Here is a 17,565-nt window from a genome sequence, read left to right on the forward strand (position 1 = left end):
CTGTTCGTGCAAGCCTCAGTATGTCCTTCACTGAGCCCGGGCCAGGATATGTTATCATGCGTATTCCTCTGCATTGTTCACCGAGTCCCTTGTTAGAGGGCCGGGTATGGTATATGTATATGATGATATGATTACGGCACCGAGTCCCATGATGGGCCGGGTACGATATATGTGCACATGATTTCATTTACCGAGTCCCTTAATGGGCCGGGTACGGTATGACTTCATTCACCGAGTCCCTCACTAGAGGGTCGGGTACGGTATGTATATGTATATGTATATGTATATGTATATGCATGCATGATGATATGAAAGCGGGATGACATGATTTTGATCACTGAGTCCCTTAATGGGCCGGGTACGGTATTTATATGATATATGATGTTCGCACGCATGATTTCATTCACCGAGTCCCATAACGGGTCGGGTACGGTATATGTATACATGTTTTCATGATGACATAATGACATGATTTCATTCACCGAGTCCCAGGATGGGCCGGGTACGGTATGTGATATGAGAACGTTTGATTCTATTACGTACTACACAGGTACAGTGGTTTCTTTGTTATGATACTTGACTCCCGGACTCTCTACACAGTTATGATCTTTCCAGTTGCATTTCATACCTTACATACTCAGTACATATTCCGTACTGACCCCCTCTTCTTCGGGGGCTGCGTTTCATGCCCGCAGGTACAGACGTTCGTGTGAGTGACCCGACAGTTTAGGCTATCTGTTTTGCTGCTCTGGAGTGCTCCCTCGTTCTGGAGCCCACATTTTGGTACAGACTCTTTCATTGTACATGTGTGTATATATTCAGGGGTACGGCGGGGCCCTGTCCCGTCATATGATTCTGTTATATTTGTTAGAGGCCTGTAGACATGTATGTGGGTCATGGGTCGCTATTGTTCGGTTATGTTTGTGATTTGCGTTTAAGCGGTCCTAATTGCTATGACAACCTTAACGGCTTGTATGTATATATACTTATGTATATGCGTTGGACGATATGTTCTATGACAGCCTTGGCGGCTCCTGTATGATGTGTTTGATATGTGCGACCGCTTAAGATAACATCTGCCCTTAATATATGTTGGATATGGATAAGTCGTTGATATGCTGATTTGGTAAGTAAGTGTGTACGGGTGTCCAGCTCGGGCACTAGTCATGGCCCACGGGGTTGGGTCGTGACACATATTTAGGTAGAAATCCAACAAACCTTTTACCATTTACATAACAGAACTACGCTGACCTGATTCCCTTGGTGGGATACGTAGCCAATCCACATCGGGTTCGGTCCCTTTATTAAAAAATTTCAAACCATTTCTATGTGTCTTATGAACTATGTTCTGACCTGATTCCCTTGGCAGGATACGTAGGCAACCTATATAAGGTTCGGTCACACCACAACACAAGGTTAGTATACTCTACGAGGTCAAAACTGGAGCATATTTTGAAAATTAGACAAGAGAAGAGTTGGACATCGATAATATTAAGGCTATTAGACAGGAAGTATTATAGACAAATGATGTTTCAATTGTTTCAGAAGTGTCACAATCTGAGGTTGGCAGAAATATTTTACAACTTACATACTTATATTTACATATATATCCTTCCTTATATACATATACTTACGTATATATTTTTCCTTATACATATACTTACATATATACATTTCAAATGAAACACTTTTTTTCAATTGTTTCACTATTATTCATCTACCGAGGCTTGAACGGAGATCACAAGATCCAAACAAACAATACGAATGAAGCGCCAACAACGTCAACCTTCGAGTCAACACGAATCAACTTCCCCCCTCCCAAACTAAGAATTTTTCTTTGAGTGCAGGAACAAAAGACCGCGAGACCAACAGTAAAGTCTATCAATCATGGTTGAAAAGCATCATTTTGGCCTTGCCCTAAAAGCCAAACGGATTTATTTCCAACTTTATCTTTGATTTTATTTTTATCACAATAACTTTATGAATTTATTAACAAATATACTTGTTTTTGTAGGTTGTCGAGATTGAAGGCGAATTAAATCAGGTTTGGCCTATCATGATACCATCAACATCATCAGCGAAACGGCTACACTATCACTTTACTCTACCAATTATTTTATCATTTACTTTACCAACTTTAACGACTTTATCCTGAACTTTACAAGAATTATCATTAAGTCTCCGAAGACAACCGGGGGCATCATTCGGCTATACAGCCTCATATACATAAGCCAGACGGCTACACTATGACTTTACTCTCTACTTTATCATTCACTTTACCAACTTTAACCACTTTATCCTGAACTTTACAGGAATTATCATTAAGTCTCCGAAGACAACCTGTTACATCCCGTATTTTTGGACTAGAAAATTTAATCGTCCGACAGGAGCAAATCTACTCGAGCCCGGAGAATTCGATCATATCCAAGGATGAAAATCAAGAGCTCGGTGTATACAAAGAATGAAGTCCTAAAATTATTTAAGACAAAAAAGTGTGACGACGGTGATTGAGAATAATATTTGGAGTATGTGTAAAGAGGCTATGGACTAGAGTTATACCGCATTATTATGATAATAAATATATGAAGTGTGTTAAAAGTGGTTCATGTTTAAGTAAACCATGATCAAGAAATTAATTATGATGGTTGCTCATTTTACTAGGATGGTGGATATTTATTAATAATGAGATATGGTCCAATTTGGGGTGGCTTAATATCAGCTACGTAGAAATATTTTAGTCACCAATTAAGAGATAATAATTAAGGGGGACAAACCCAAGTAGTGGATTAATGAGGTGGAGGCATATCCTTGTTCCTATATAAAATAAAGGATATAATTCATTTGGATTTTCTTTGAGTGGAAGACAACAAAACGTTTCAGGTAGTACTTCTAGGTCCATTTATTATAAAAAAAAAAAAAAAAAAAAAATTAGTTTTTGAGAGGAAAGGAAATTTGATCTTTTGCTAAGTGTCCAGCACCATAATTATTTTTTGAAATTAAATGGATAAGTGGGAAAGACCCCTTTCCACTGGGAGACATTGAATAAAGGTAGAAATGACTCATTCTTCATATACATATTTGGTGGCAGTGTTAAAATAGTTTTATGATTTATAATCATTAAGGGTGGGCCCCACATTCCAATAAATAAAAGAAACATAGTTTGTTGAGTTTTCAACTTGCAAAGTCTTATTCCTTTAAGCTAGCAGCAAGCATGTTCAACGTAATGGCAATACAATTACTTTTAAACTTATACCTTTACTTTATCAATTCTCGTTGAAGATGAATAAACGTACAACAACTCTTTTAAGGCAGCTCATCTTGAATTTAAGCTATTCATCAAATGGAGTGGAGGCAGCAATGAAACCTATATGTATCAATGCAGCTACCACAAAGGGCAGCAAGCAATGTCATTTTCAGATTCTATAATAGCAGTATAGGTATTAGAAGAAGAAACGTAATATTTTCTGTTTGGGGGCAGCAACGTTCTATCAACTCTTATAATCCTTGAATAAACCCCTTAGTAGCAGCTGCTCATGGATGTAGTGCATTTGGAGCTCTTAGTAACTTCATCCTATATAAAGAAAAGTTGTAATTTCCAGCAAGAATTTTAAGAGGTCAAGCTTGCTAGTAAGGCTTTCCTTCCAATTATTGAGGTAAGATTTCATTCCTCCTACATGTTCTTGAGATTGTTTGGTCTTTATACAACTCTATGGATGTTGAATTTTTGAAAGAAGAGCTTAAGTCATGCTAGAACTTGTATTGATCTTATGGCATGTTTTAAAACTTGTGATATTAGATAGTTTTCTTGTACATGGATATTAGATGATGTTGTCGTGTATTGATATGCCTTAAGAATTTGGAAGAAGGAAGTATATAAGTTAGTACACAAAGTATATATTGGGCTATCTTGGTGTATATTCTTTGGTATTGATGTTTGAGTTCAAAAAGGGCTAAAGGAGATTGTAATTGTTGTTGTTGCTTATGATCATGTGGAATAATTTAGAAAGTTGTTGTGGATGGAATTTTTGGAATACAGCTCGTGAATATTGTTGTTGTTGTTGACGACATTGTATATATATATATTGTGAGCTGTTTGGGAGTTGGATTGGAATACGAATTATAGGAGAAGTGCTGCCGGATTTTCGCTAGATTTTTAGATAATAGAAAACCCTAAACGAGGATATATAAACTAAAATATAGGTTCAATAAGAAATGGGTTATAGAATTGTGGACTAGAAAATATAGTTACTAACGATAACGTTACTTTTATAAATAGGCTAAAGGGGCGACGAGGCGAAAAGGATTCATGAATAGTCGCTGACAGGTATGTAAGGCAACCTTCTTTCTTTTGGCATGTCTTAGTTTGTATAGGCTAGATTATAAGCCTTAACGAAATTCTAAATTCGAAATCCGAGCATCTTACGATCCGTATATGTCCCTTGGCACTCTTATGTATGATTTGATGAAATATAAACCTTTATGTATTTGAAATAATCGCTTTCCGAACTTTGCGCAAAAAGGTTCGCTTTAAGTAACTTCGAAATTTTTGAAGGCCATACCTTTCACATAAATGCTCGGATTGCTCCAATATATTTTTATAAAAGTTTACATAACGTATAACGAGTACATTTTCCATGAGCGGGCCCGACTTGGGTAAATTCCTGTCCGCGGGTCCCGCGACTTTCCTTTATGTAATTCGGGAACTTTTGAAGGAATTTGTTAAGACTATTATTTCGATTTTCAAGTATGATCATTTTACTTATGTTTGAATTTATGATAATGATTTTATGCATATGACTACTCATGACTCTATTCGTGCACTTTGTTATTCCCTTCGCCGAGTCCCGGGCCGGTTCTGTTATCGTGCGCATTTTGATATACTCCGGAGTTATGCTGTGTTTATGGTTCACCGAGCTACTCGCAAAAGAGGGTCGGGTTCCACTTATATTTGGTGTTATGCTGTGTATGGCGTTATGTTGTGAGGTGATACGTGACGGGGATACGGAGATTTGAAACTTTCTGGTGTTATGCTGTGTTATGGCGCCATCGACGGGCGGGCGACCATATTCTTCTGTACCCTATGCATGACTTACATATTTGAAACTAAACATTTTGATATGATTGGATTTGCACTTATGTTCGGCACTTCTGTTTCGTTTATGTCTCAGGTTTGTTTTCTGTATATTCTGCTTTGCATACTCAGTACATATTTCGTACTGACCCCCTTTCTTCGGGGGCTGCGTTTCATGCCCGCAGGTACAGACGCACAGTTTGGTGATCCTTCCGTTTAGGACATCCCCTTCTGCTGTTTGGAGTGCTCTTCTCATTTCAGAGCATACATTTTGGTATATAATTGTTCGCTATGTGTATATGTATTTGTTCAGGGGTACGGCGGGGCCCTGTCCCGCCATATGATTCGTTTGGTCTGTTTAGAGGTCTGTAGACTTATTTGTGGGTGTGTGTGCCTACTTCTGCTCAGTTGTGTTTATATGACTCTATTCGTTATGGCAGCCTTGTCGGCGTGCGTTTGTATATGTGTTTTGGGCCGTTGTGCCATTTGACAGCCTTGTCGGCTTTTGATATATTTGACAGCCTTGTCGGCTTTTGACGTATTTGATAGCCTTGCCGGCTCTTCGGTATATGTATATGTATATGTATATGTATATGTATATATTGTGTCTGATACAGTATGATATAGTTTGAGACGGCATATTGCAGGTATAGCCATATATGCTATTTGTATGTGATTCGATATGGATAAGTACGTTTGGGTGCCCAACTAGGGCGCCAGTCACGGCCTGCGGGGTTGGGTCGTGACACAACCGGAGGCATCATTTGGCTATTCAACCTCTTCCGCATTAGCCAAACGGCTACACTATCACTTTACTTTACCAATTATTTTATCGTTCACTTTACCAACTCTAACGACTTTATCCTGAACTTTACAGGAATTATCGTTAAGTCTCCGAAAACAACCGGGGGCATCACTTGGCTATACAGCCTCATATGCATAAGCCAAATGGCTACATTCTTATCATTCACTTTACCAACTTTAACGAATTTATCCTGAACTTTACAGGAATTATCATTAAGCCTCCGAAGACAACCGGAGACATCATTCACTTTACGACTTTACCCTAAACTTTACAGGAATCTTCATTAATTCTCCGAAGACAACCGGAGACATCATTCACTTTACTTTAACGACTTTACCCCGGACTTTACGGGAATTTTCATCAAGTCTCCGAAGACAACCGGAGACATCATTCACTTTACCTACTTTAACGACTTTACCCCGGACTTTACGGGATTCTTCATCAAGTCTCCGAAGACAACTGGAGACATCATTTACCTACTTTAACGATTTTACCCTGAACTTTACAGGAGTCTTCATCAAGTCTCCGAAGAAAACCGGAGACATCACATGGCTACACAGCCTCATCTGCATAAGCCAAACGGCTATACACTTACTTTACTCTCTACTTTATCACATTACTTCATCATCCACTTTACCTACTTTAACGACTTTACCCCGGACTTTACGGGAATCTTCATCAAGTCTCCGAAGACAACCGGAGATATCATATGGGTATACAGCCTCATTTTCATAAGCCAGACGGCTGCACTCTTACTTCACTTTCTACTTCATCAATTACCTTATCATTCACTTTAATAACTTTACCTTAATTTCACAGATATCATCGAGTCCCCGAAACAACCGGAGACATCGTTTGGCTGTACGGCCTTATCAGCATATCATTTACCATCGAGTCTCCAAAAATAACCGGAGACATTATTTGGCTATACAGCCTCATTTTCATAAGACAAACGGCTGCACACTTACGTTACTCCCTACTTTATCAATTACTTTATCATTCGCATTGCCTACTCTAATGACTTTACCTTAAATTCCACAGACATCATTTATCATCGAGTCCCGGAAGACAGCCGGAGGCCTTACTATTATTATTAAAGTCTACACATACAACTGGAGATATTATTACATCTTCGGCATAAACATCACGCATTCATTCAAGTCTCTGAAGACAACCAAAGACAACATTTGGCCACACTGCCTCATTATAAGCCACACGGCTTCATCCTCATTCTCACACTCATATCTACTATCATTTTACATTCCTTATAAGTTTTACACTTTCAACTTTACCCGGACTTTATTAATGATTCTGACATGAATTTCAGTTTTGACAGAAAGTACAATCTACAGAGACACAACGCAACGTGGAACTTTATCTTATGCAGTGAACTGGGGCAAATTTGCTGAAAAGGAATATCAAACTCACAGGCAAGGGTCACAGATCTACTCTCGAATTCAATTCCGCTTACGTCCACAAACACGTGACACGTACATTAATTTATCTTTCATATCCACCACTAAAACTCTACTCAATCAACTCTTTTCACAATCTTGTAAACCTTTTCTATATCCCAGTCTCACCATAATTCGACACTGAGGCAAAAGTGTAGCGTTAGTATCGATCCGCTTCTTTCGAACTACATACAACTTGATTCTCGCGAACCCGAGATATGTAGGCAACTCGAAACGGGTTCAGCTATAATTCCTTCTGCCCCCATAATATTTTCCACCAACTCTCCTAACCTGTATTTTCTCAAGTTCTTGGAAGTTCGTATTTGCTGGTCGGAACAAAATTGGCTACTACGTCAACTTCTTCGCCCGAAAACTCTTACATCGTCTCCGGTCGAAGAGGGGCATCTGTTGACACCCAATTTCGTCCCTCCATTATTCCAATTCATTTCCTTAGGCTTCTAAATTTATTAACGAACTAAACACTTTATTTTCACTATTATTTTTATTGCTACTATTCTTAATATCGTTACTTTCATTTTCACTATTTTACTATCAACATTACTAGCATTACTTTATCACAAATTTCAAAATGGTTCGTCATCATTTTATTTTCGGATTTTGTGCTCGTTAAATTAATTATACTTTATCAAGTCCTTTATTTTCTACACATTAATCACTAATTATCATAGTATATATTGTACTAGTTATTAAATTAGAAGCCCAAAAAATAATTAAATAGATGAGGAAGGATCAACAATTTCAGCCAAATTATTAGCCCAAACGGCCATCAACCCATTTCAGACCAACCCATGTGTCAAGCCCACTATCCGTTTAAATAAATCAACCCATCTCCTCCAAACCGACCCGACCCAGCCCACTTATCATTTTCATCTTCCAACCCTAACAAAAAAGAACGCCGCACTTCAGTCCTCTCTCTTCTTCATCTCTCTCTCTCCCCACTTCTAGAAAAACCCTAATCACCTTTAGCAAAAGCAGTGTTGTCCACACCATTTTCACACAAAAAACGTCCCTATGTGCTTTACCCGAAGTTTTCTGTCGTTGAAAGAGGAAGAGTTTCCCATTCTCGCTTCAAAACACAACAGCTTCACAAAGAACAGAAAGATCGGTCCACTTCGGGTAACACCCGAATCAAATCACGTGACCATCTGCTCAAAAACACTTTCAACGTTCAGATTTGAACGGTCCATTTGACTCGATTTGAATCCTATACCAGAAATGCCGCCCAATTCGAACCATAGAAAACCCTAGCCTTTACCTCCTATAAATACGATCTTATGTCCTCAGCCGAAAGGGGGACGTTTTGGAACCACCGGATACTTTACCACACTCAACATTTCTATCCTTCCACTACTACTTTAAATTTGGGATTTGTTCAAATTCGATTATGTTTTCGGGTTCTTTTAGCCGCCGGATTCCCCTAAAATATCAATATTTTCCTCAATACCTATATTGTCGAGTATTCTTTCGAAACATTAAAACATTTGTTACACTGTCGCTACTTCGAATTCGGGTGTATATTCGAGAATCGAGTCCAGTTCGCTGCACTCGAAAAAGGTAAACAATAATTAGTTTAATTCCAGTTTTAATAGCTTAAGAAGTGATTATGTGTTCATACATGCTGGTTGTTTCAGTTGGTCGGGTTGCAGTTTAGTAACTTAGCATGATTATGCACATTCATGTTTTAATTAGTTTAACTTCGGTTTTAATAACGTTCGTATGTTCACGTCTTAGTTTAGTTTTCCAACTTAGTAGTTAACAGTCCTACACGTTTATGTTTTAGTCTGGTTTATTTTGATTTCAGTATATAAATGTTTATGTGTTCACACATGTCTGTCATTTCAGTCAGTTTAGTTCGTTTATGTGTGTTCTGTTGTTAGTTAATCTAGTCTTAGTTAGTAGCTTGATAGGATTCGTGTGTATTTTGTGTTTAGTTAATTGCAGTTTAATGGTCGATAGTACTTGCGCATTCATATCTTGGTTTAATTTTAGTCAATACTTTCATATGTTATGCTTAGTGTAGTGGTTGATTGGTATGTGTTCATATTCATTTGAGCATGATCGGTTAGCTGTCAAACTCATATTAATTCAACTCACGTGGCTTGGCATTTATGTTTATGTGTGTTAATTGTTTTATGGTTCACCCAATTGTGTCTATACATTGTTTGTGCCATCCTCTGTGCCTCATTCTTTTGGAATCCTCCTCCACCTTTCTTTTCATTACATGACATGGGGAATTGTCAAAACTCAAATGTTCTTCGGGTGCTCTGGTGGGCTGATGGCTGCCTTTGGGAATTTTTGTTGCTACTAAGTGCATGATTACTGCCTCTAAAGACAAGCTCAGTTATGCTTGAACTGTTGTCACATGTTGATGCTACACTTAACATACATCTGGCTATCTGATTGTCCAGGATCAGTTTGAGGAGCTATCCATATCTAAACGAATGCTAAATTGTTCCTTTGAATACATTTGAGTGCTTGACAGTTTCAACAGTATGTGTTGCCTTATTCAGTGTTAAATAGAATACTATGTTGCTGTGTGGTCCTCTTTAGAATCATTTCCCTTTTTAAATCAATGAACCATGCTTTTGGTGACATCAACCTACCCTTATTTATCTTCAAAACTGGGAAAGAGAAGAATAATTTGTACCTTCTTGCCTTACTTTCAGTTAGTCTTTGTTGTGTGTAACTAATTTCATATGATGTGACCTTAAGTATGATTGTGCTAAGCTTATGCGATCAGTATGGTTCTGCTTTGATCCATGCCTCATCCTCTAATCTGCTAAGTTGCTAGACACTATAAAACATGTGGAAAAAATAGTTAGCTTCACATTTGGTCTCACCTTTACTAAAACTGATATTTAGACTAAAGAGAACCTGCCTGCATAATGTGCTTCCTAAAACCTGCCTGCATACTTTGTTTACAAGGGTCTATTCCCTTAAGTAATTCTGCTGTATTTGTTTAATTAAGGTTGTACGCTATATATATCTGAACTTGGCTGAACGTGCATTCCATTTTAATTGTATGTTGGCATTTATCGTGCTTTGTTGAGAAATTAAATCTCCCGTTGCTAATCCTTTTTCTTTTCTCTTCTTTTCTTTTGCATGAACACCGGAGCCGAAGAGTTTCATTGTGAGACTCAACGACACTGCCATTACGCGGAGTCCGCACACCCTTACTCTTCCTCGCCTTTGCACTGCTTGAACAACAAACTACATAAGAGATTTTGTCCTTCTGTTGAAGCCGGACATGGCTATGGGTCATCTTATTCATTTCTGCTTGCTTTCACTTTATTTGCGTTGGAATGATTTTTATCTTTAATTATGTGTTTTCTGTTAGAAGAGACTAACAATACAAAGAAGAATAAGAGTCCTTTTGTTCTTTGTTACCATTCTTTAGTACAAAAGATATATCTGAAAATGTAGAATCAACAAACAAAAAATGTTTACCGAAGGTTTGGATGAGTCTGCAATTAACTGGATCAAACAGGGATCTGAAGTAAAACAATCGTGTACTAATACAAGGTCACCGTTATCCGAAAAATTGATGATACATACCCAATTCCTAAATCTCCTTTGGCTACTTACACACCAAATTCACATACATTACCACCTTTGAAATTTCATTCTGGCCTTTTGAAACTCCACAACACATTTTAGTCACTGTCTTTCACTTTTAAACACTAATTTCCACTCTTAGTTTAAATCAACTACCTTATAGGTTAATACTTTTATTTTACACTTTTACTAGCCTTTGATTAAACTCTAAGTCCGGACGGTTAACCATTGTTAATGGGTCTTAAAGGATACCTAATACCTTCCCTTTAGACTAATTGAATTCTTACCCAGAATTTTAAGTTTCGTAGACATTAAAACGGAGTTAACTTTAAAAAAATAACTTTAATGAACTTTAGGTTTTCTAATTCACCATAAATAATTAGGTGGCGACTCCTTAACTTTAATTAACCCCGAAATTACTGGGATGTTGTAAACAATTTTAACTCCGGTTAAAATAGGGTATAACAATATCTCCAATATTTACTTTGAATCCAAGCCAATTCCAACGCAAGACAAAACTATAATCGTGACTACACGTTGTCCGGACCTCGATTAATACTCCGTAACTTGAAATATCTCAAAATCCTCGCTTTTATGTGATATATAAGCTCTCTTGATTTGGCTGAATTTTCTGGAATTTTTTGGAAAATTTTTGTGCAGAAAAATGGGGGTTTTACCCCATATATAGGTGCTAAAGTCGGTGCACTGTAGCAGTACTGTAGCAGTGTTGTTTCTGCTCTGTCAGCCTACGTTGTAACGTCCATAATTCTCTATTCCGACGTCGTATCGATTAGCGGTTTATTGTGTTGAAAACTAGACTCGACGAACTTCATTTTGGGCTTTTGAAACACCTTAAAACTCCTCATATGCCTGGAGATTTGTCCTTCCAAATTTGACCCAAAATTCTGCCCTTAATTCTGACAATTTTTTTTTTTAAATTTTCGACAAACTTATTTTCTTTGATTTTCTTGATCCCAAAATCTTCCAAAACTCCCCTTACATGCTATTTATCATTTATTATACTTGGTAATGGTCATGTTCTCGTGTTTCAAGGTTGTCCTTCCCGGCTACGACTTACGAGATCGTAATTCATCCTTTACTTCATTGTTACGTACTTCCCATGGCTTATACCTTCCAAAATTTCATGGGACGTCTCCGATAATCCATTACTACGGTGAAGTACGTGGCATGATCATGCTCTGAAAGTGAGGGGTGTAACATTTTTACACAGATTTTAGGCCCCTTTAAACATGTAGACAAGCCAAAGAAATTTCTAAACCATGATCAAACATAAACTAAATAGGACTATAATCTTTTTATTTTTTTATTTTTTATTATTTTGCATGTAAACAGATGAAGGAAACTTTGAATTGTGAACCATAGCATGCTAGACATGAATGCAGACTCAAGCTAATGCTAAAATAGTATAATGGACATGATGCACACCAATCACTGAATTTTCCCAAACACATAGTCTCAAGGCAGAGCTAGATTTAAATCGCAAGACTAAATCAGCAAAGATAAAAACTATGTCATGGGTGCACAGCTCAGGGAAGGTACAGGAGACCTGGCAATCAAAGCAAGGCTTAAAGACAAGGAGTGCAAGGAATCAGACAACATCATGTGTAACAGACTCATAATACAAATGCAGGCTATTGACACATCAACATGAATGAAGCATATTAATCAGGATCAGACAGGGGAAGCCTTATAATGATTTTCAGGACTATACCATTCAGAACTAGGTTATCAACTGTATAAATATGAGTCAACTTAGGATCATCTAACATTATGTGGGATGGAGTACACTAATTAATATGAGCAAGGAGGCCTTTAAGCAAACTGAACGCTATGGTAGATTAATCTCATAAAAAGGGAACCAGATTTTTGCAAGCACATTTAAAAATATGGCATGATTGATTAAGGCTAGAACCCAATGGAACACTGACCCAAAGCAAGCAGATTAAACAAACTCAACTCTCAAACAGCCAAACCAAATTCTATATGACTACATAAAAACTAGCAAAGCCACAGTTTTAAAAACTCCAGGTAAATACATAAATCACTAAAAAAAAAACTACATCATCCTAGACTAGCAAGCCGAAACTTCAACACAGAGCAAATATAGCTAAATTAAACTACACAATACCACTAAGACATAAAATAGAGCAAAGCTTAACTATAACTAGACAGAAATTAAAGAAAAAAACACTAAATAAGTAAATGATTACCTTTTTTAGACGCAGACTTGAATCAAGAAGGGATTTGAAAACTTCTTCCACTCCAAATCCAGCCACCACCACCAAAAAAAAAAAGAGGAAATTTTGTACTGAGAACAAGTTTTTTAAAACCTTAAAACCTTTAGAATTTTAACTAATAAGCTTTTAACTCGAATGATATCAAGTAGGAAGCTTTTTTATCCGGATTCCTTCTTCTTCTTTTCACAATACAAATAGAACCCCAAAGATAACTTCTACCACTTCACAAACAATGTGGGATATCACAGTTTTCACAAACTTTAAGCTTAAATCTACAATGGAGGGCTCAGATTCAAAGAAGAGCAACAATCAACGGCTCTAATCGATTAAAACAACTGTAAAGTGGAGTAAAGTAAGTGAAAACACTTGGATTGTACCTTCAAGTGTCTGTTTGGATGAGATTGAGTGGAGAAAACGCGAAAAGGATGAAGCAATTAAATGTGTCATCCTTTCTTCTGCCAACACCATGTCTCACGCGCATATTCTAGGCCCTACGCCGTCGATTGGACGTGAAGAGAGGTGAAGGGATGGGGCGGCGCTAGGGTTGTAAGAAACCCTAGCTTGTAGAGAGAGTCATGACCCCTCCTAGGGGTGTGTTTGACTGAAGCGGAGGGAGTACTTACTTCTCCCATTTGGGTCGGGTCAAGTCCATTATGGACTGGGCTCGGCCATTTATTTTAAATGAGGAGGGCCTATTTTGTATATCGTACACGTATACGAGCATTTATGGAATGTATATATGCACGTAGGGGTAAGACGAGCACTATAGAAAAATAGGTTAGTGTTTAAAATGACTAGTCGCAACAAAACAAATAATTAAAACGTGGTCCAACAAAGGTGTAATTAAATTAAAATGCGACTTTAAAACTCGTTTTGCAAATATGGCACTTTAATTGACCCTTAATTAAATGAGGGTTGCAATTGTAGCCTGCTAGTGTAATTAATTGCAGAAATAGCCTTGCAATTAATTATTGCAAATATAGCCTTACCTTGGTATTAATTTAACCAATTAAGACATATTTGCATTAATGACCTTAATCAATTTGCCCATGGTCTGGACATTTCAATTAAAGTCATTAGGAATTTAAAATTTGCAAAAATTGACCTCAGCTATCTTGAACCATGAAATGGTTAATTATGAGGTGGTCATCTATGCAAGAATACAACAATTAAAACTAAAAATTAATTTCAAAACAATTTCGTCAAAATCGACATAATTATGCAAACATATAATAATTTAAAGCTTGAGGGGTATAATGGTAAATTCTCTCAACTACTTAAATTCCTTGGATGAAAAATAAAATAAATTGCATTCTCATTTGATTTCTCGACTTTGATTAATTAAATGAACAATTGTTTAAAACGGATCTGTTGTTGACAAATTATAAAAGTATTTTATAAAATGCTGATAAATTTCTGAATGATTAATAGAGCCTTGAAGGTTTCCCTATTAATTTATAGAAGTAAAATGTTGACCTGGGTAATTATGTAAAATTATCAAGAGTCTTTAGGAGTGTGTAAAATTATTTTATTTATTATCCAAGGACCCCGAATAATTAAAATAAATTACGAGATATCAAAAATCAGGTGTCTAACATATGTTTCCACTTACCTTTGAAAGGGAAAACGTTAAAGAGCAGCCTCAAACAACGCTATATGGTGCAATGTTTTTGTCAAGGAAGGAAACTGATACCTACATACAATTTTAAAGATAATTGACAGATGCTTAGCTAAAAATTGCCACTGGGGCATGTAGCCCATAAAAACTGCCATTAAGTAACTCCTATAACTTTGTCTCTCTTTCTTTACGTTTGTTTCTCATCCCCATCCCAAATATCTTCCCCAACAACCCCTCAATAACCCAAAAAAAAATCACAAAAGTTTTAGTAGTCTTTTATAGCAAAAAATATGGCAGGTCGCCAGAAAGTTCTATTCCCGACACATTTTCTAACAATCTATATGATGTTGTATATTGTGTATATCATTGTATATCACATAGGTCTTCTTCCTGCACGTTTTCCGACAATGTATATCATATACTGTGTATATACAAAAAACAATATACTTGATATACAATAGAGGTATACACCGCACCTCAAACACTTAGCCCCGTTTGTCCATAGATACCAATTTTTTTTTTTTGGAATTTTAGAGTTGGAGTTGGAATTGTGTTTGACAATAGTTTTTGAAATTGTAGTTTTTGGTAAAATGTAATAATAAAAAAGTGAAAAAGGTGAATTTTTTTAAAAAATAAGTTTTTTGAGTTTTTGGTATTCCGGAATACAACTTCAAGTTCTATTCGGAATTCTCATGGCCAAACGCTGATTCCGAAAAAAGTGAAAAAAAAATTCAGAATAAAGTGAATAATTCTTATGGCTAAACGCGGGCTTATTTTTCTCATTTTTACACATTATCTGTGGCATCATCAGAACAAAAACACTATAACTACCAACCATTCCATCGTAACAACAATTACTATATCAATCTTTAAAAAGAATTGAAATATGCCTACACTGGGCAACAATAGTGCCAAGTTTGAAACACTGGCGATGTCCAACCAAGTCGCCACCTTCCAATAATATATACAGATTTTTATGGGGGTTTTAATATAGTAAGTTATTACTAATAAGGGAAGAGGGAAAGAAGATGAAGTTGAATGTTAATGTGTCTAAATATCTTTCCAAAAGTGAAAGAGAGGAGAGATAGAAGACAGGAAAAAAAGAGACAAAAAGGACGGGGGAAGAGGGGGCGGGGGTGTGCGTTGCAGAGAGGTAGAGAGGGTTTATATAGAGAGATTAGATGTGGAAGATGGACCTATAATTAGCTACAATATTTTTTAATTAAAAATTATAAATCGGCCCAATAACTTGGATTTAAACCTTCTTTTCCAATAGGTGAACCGGGTTATATCTACAGAAAATTTAGCATTAACTATTCAACCCAAACATTTACTTCACAATACCCATTAAGAATAACACCTATTAAAATAAGTAAAATTTACTTGTCATAGCTTACATTATTATCTATTTATGGAACATAACTAAACTTTACAATAATTATATTTAGTAGCTAAAATATAACATATTTACTTCCTATAGCTATCACTTTTTTACCACTCATCTGATAATTTCCCACACCCATAAATTTAAGCAAAAAAAAAAAAAAACGTCCATCTCTCCTATCCCCCTAAATACACGCCATTATGCCCAATATCCCTTAATTTCCTCCAATTTCAAATCAGTTTTACAATAGTTCAACTTCCGTATTTATCTCTAATTAACTACTCATTAATTTCACTCATAATTCAAATCTAATTCCCAAAAAAGGTAAGATTCTATACTGATTATTATGTTTCACTGTGTATTTAACTTATATTTTCATTTTTTTTCGTTACTTCCCGAATTTTCAATTCCTAATGTTTTGGATTGATATTTTAATAGTTGTTTTTCATATGTATTTTGGCCATATTTTAATTGTATTTTGATTATTATGTTCAATATTACTTATTCTGGTTTCTGTTGACTATATTTCAGATATATTTTTCATATATTTTGACTATATTTAGAAAAATTTCAGAAAAATAAAAAAAATAAAAAAGCTGGAGTGAAAACATTGTTACCTCAATTATGAACTCAATTATGACTATATTTTGGCTATATTTTAATTGTATTTTGATTATTATGTTAAATATTACTTATTCTGGTTTCTGTTGACTATATTTCAGATATATTTTTCATATATTTTGACTATATTTTTCAAAATTTTAGAAAAATCAAAAAAATAAAAAAGTTGCAGTGAAAACGTTGTTACCTCAATTATGAACTCAACTTGAATTCGATATTTCAACATATGAATTCAAATATATATTCGTCGTTTAAAACAAGCTCTGTTCACTGGTTTGATATTGTTATTTTTCAAAGTTTTTTAATGAACTAGTTTTTGAACCTTTTTTTTTTTTGGTTAAAAATATGAATGTACTTTTTTAATTCAATTTTTTTTTTTAATTTGTTAGCTGTTTGAATGAGATATGAGATCAGATATGGAATGGGAAGATATTTGCGTGAATCAGGGAATATTAAAAACTGATTTTAATTTAAATTGGAATAGATTTTGTTTCCATAAATATAACACTTTCAGTTTTCTCAGCGTGTGTATTTTCGTTATATTTATCCTATATTTAAGTCGACGCGTTTACTAGCTAAATATAGGTCCTCTAGCTACGAATTGTAAATGTAGAACATGTAGTTATAGGTTGTTAGAAGAAGCTAAAAGGTAGCTGTTTATGAAATTTTACTTAAAATAATTACCCTCATACCTTTATAGAGCCTGTTTGGATGGGCTTATGCTTATAAGCTAATAAGTTGGGGTAGTCTAACTTATTTTTTTTTTGGCTTATAAGCT

At 35.8% G+C, this 17,565-nt stretch overlaps 1 protein-coding gene and 1 long non-coding RNA gene across 3 annotated transcripts in view; one reads left to right on the forward strand and one right to left on the reverse strand.

Moving 5' to 3' along the window:
• LOC132626775 (uncharacterized) overlaps positions 1 to 15,904 on the reverse strand; it is a 37,431-nt gene extending 21,527 nt beyond the window's left edge. Inside the window, exon 1 of one of the 2 annotated variants that reach the window (XM_060341768.1) lies at positions 13,542 to 15,904. The gene's annotated coding sequence lies outside the window, so the exon portion shown is untranslated. Of the gene's footprint in view, positions 1 to 13,137 lie in introns of both variants that reach the window. The other variant, XM_060341767.1, reaches the window with a different exon arrangement.
• On the forward strand, positions 3,169 to 5,612 carry LOC132621330 (uncharacterized). The gene is made up of 3 exons (XR_009575498.1): positions 3,169 to 3,653; positions 4,277 to 4,324; positions 5,257 to 5,612. It is a non-coding gene; the product is annotated as an uncharacterized LOC132621330 (long non-coding RNA).
• Positions 15,905 to 17,565: the final 1,661 nt, after the last annotated feature.

The sequence above is a fragment of the Lycium barbarum genome, chromosome 2 (genome assembly GCF_019175385.1).
Source record: "Lycium barbarum isolate Lr01 chromosome 2, ASM1917538v2, whole genome shotgun sequence".
NCBI classification, from domain to species: domain Eukaryota; kingdom Viridiplantae; phylum Streptophyta; class Magnoliopsida; order Solanales; family Solanaceae; genus Lycium; species Lycium barbarum.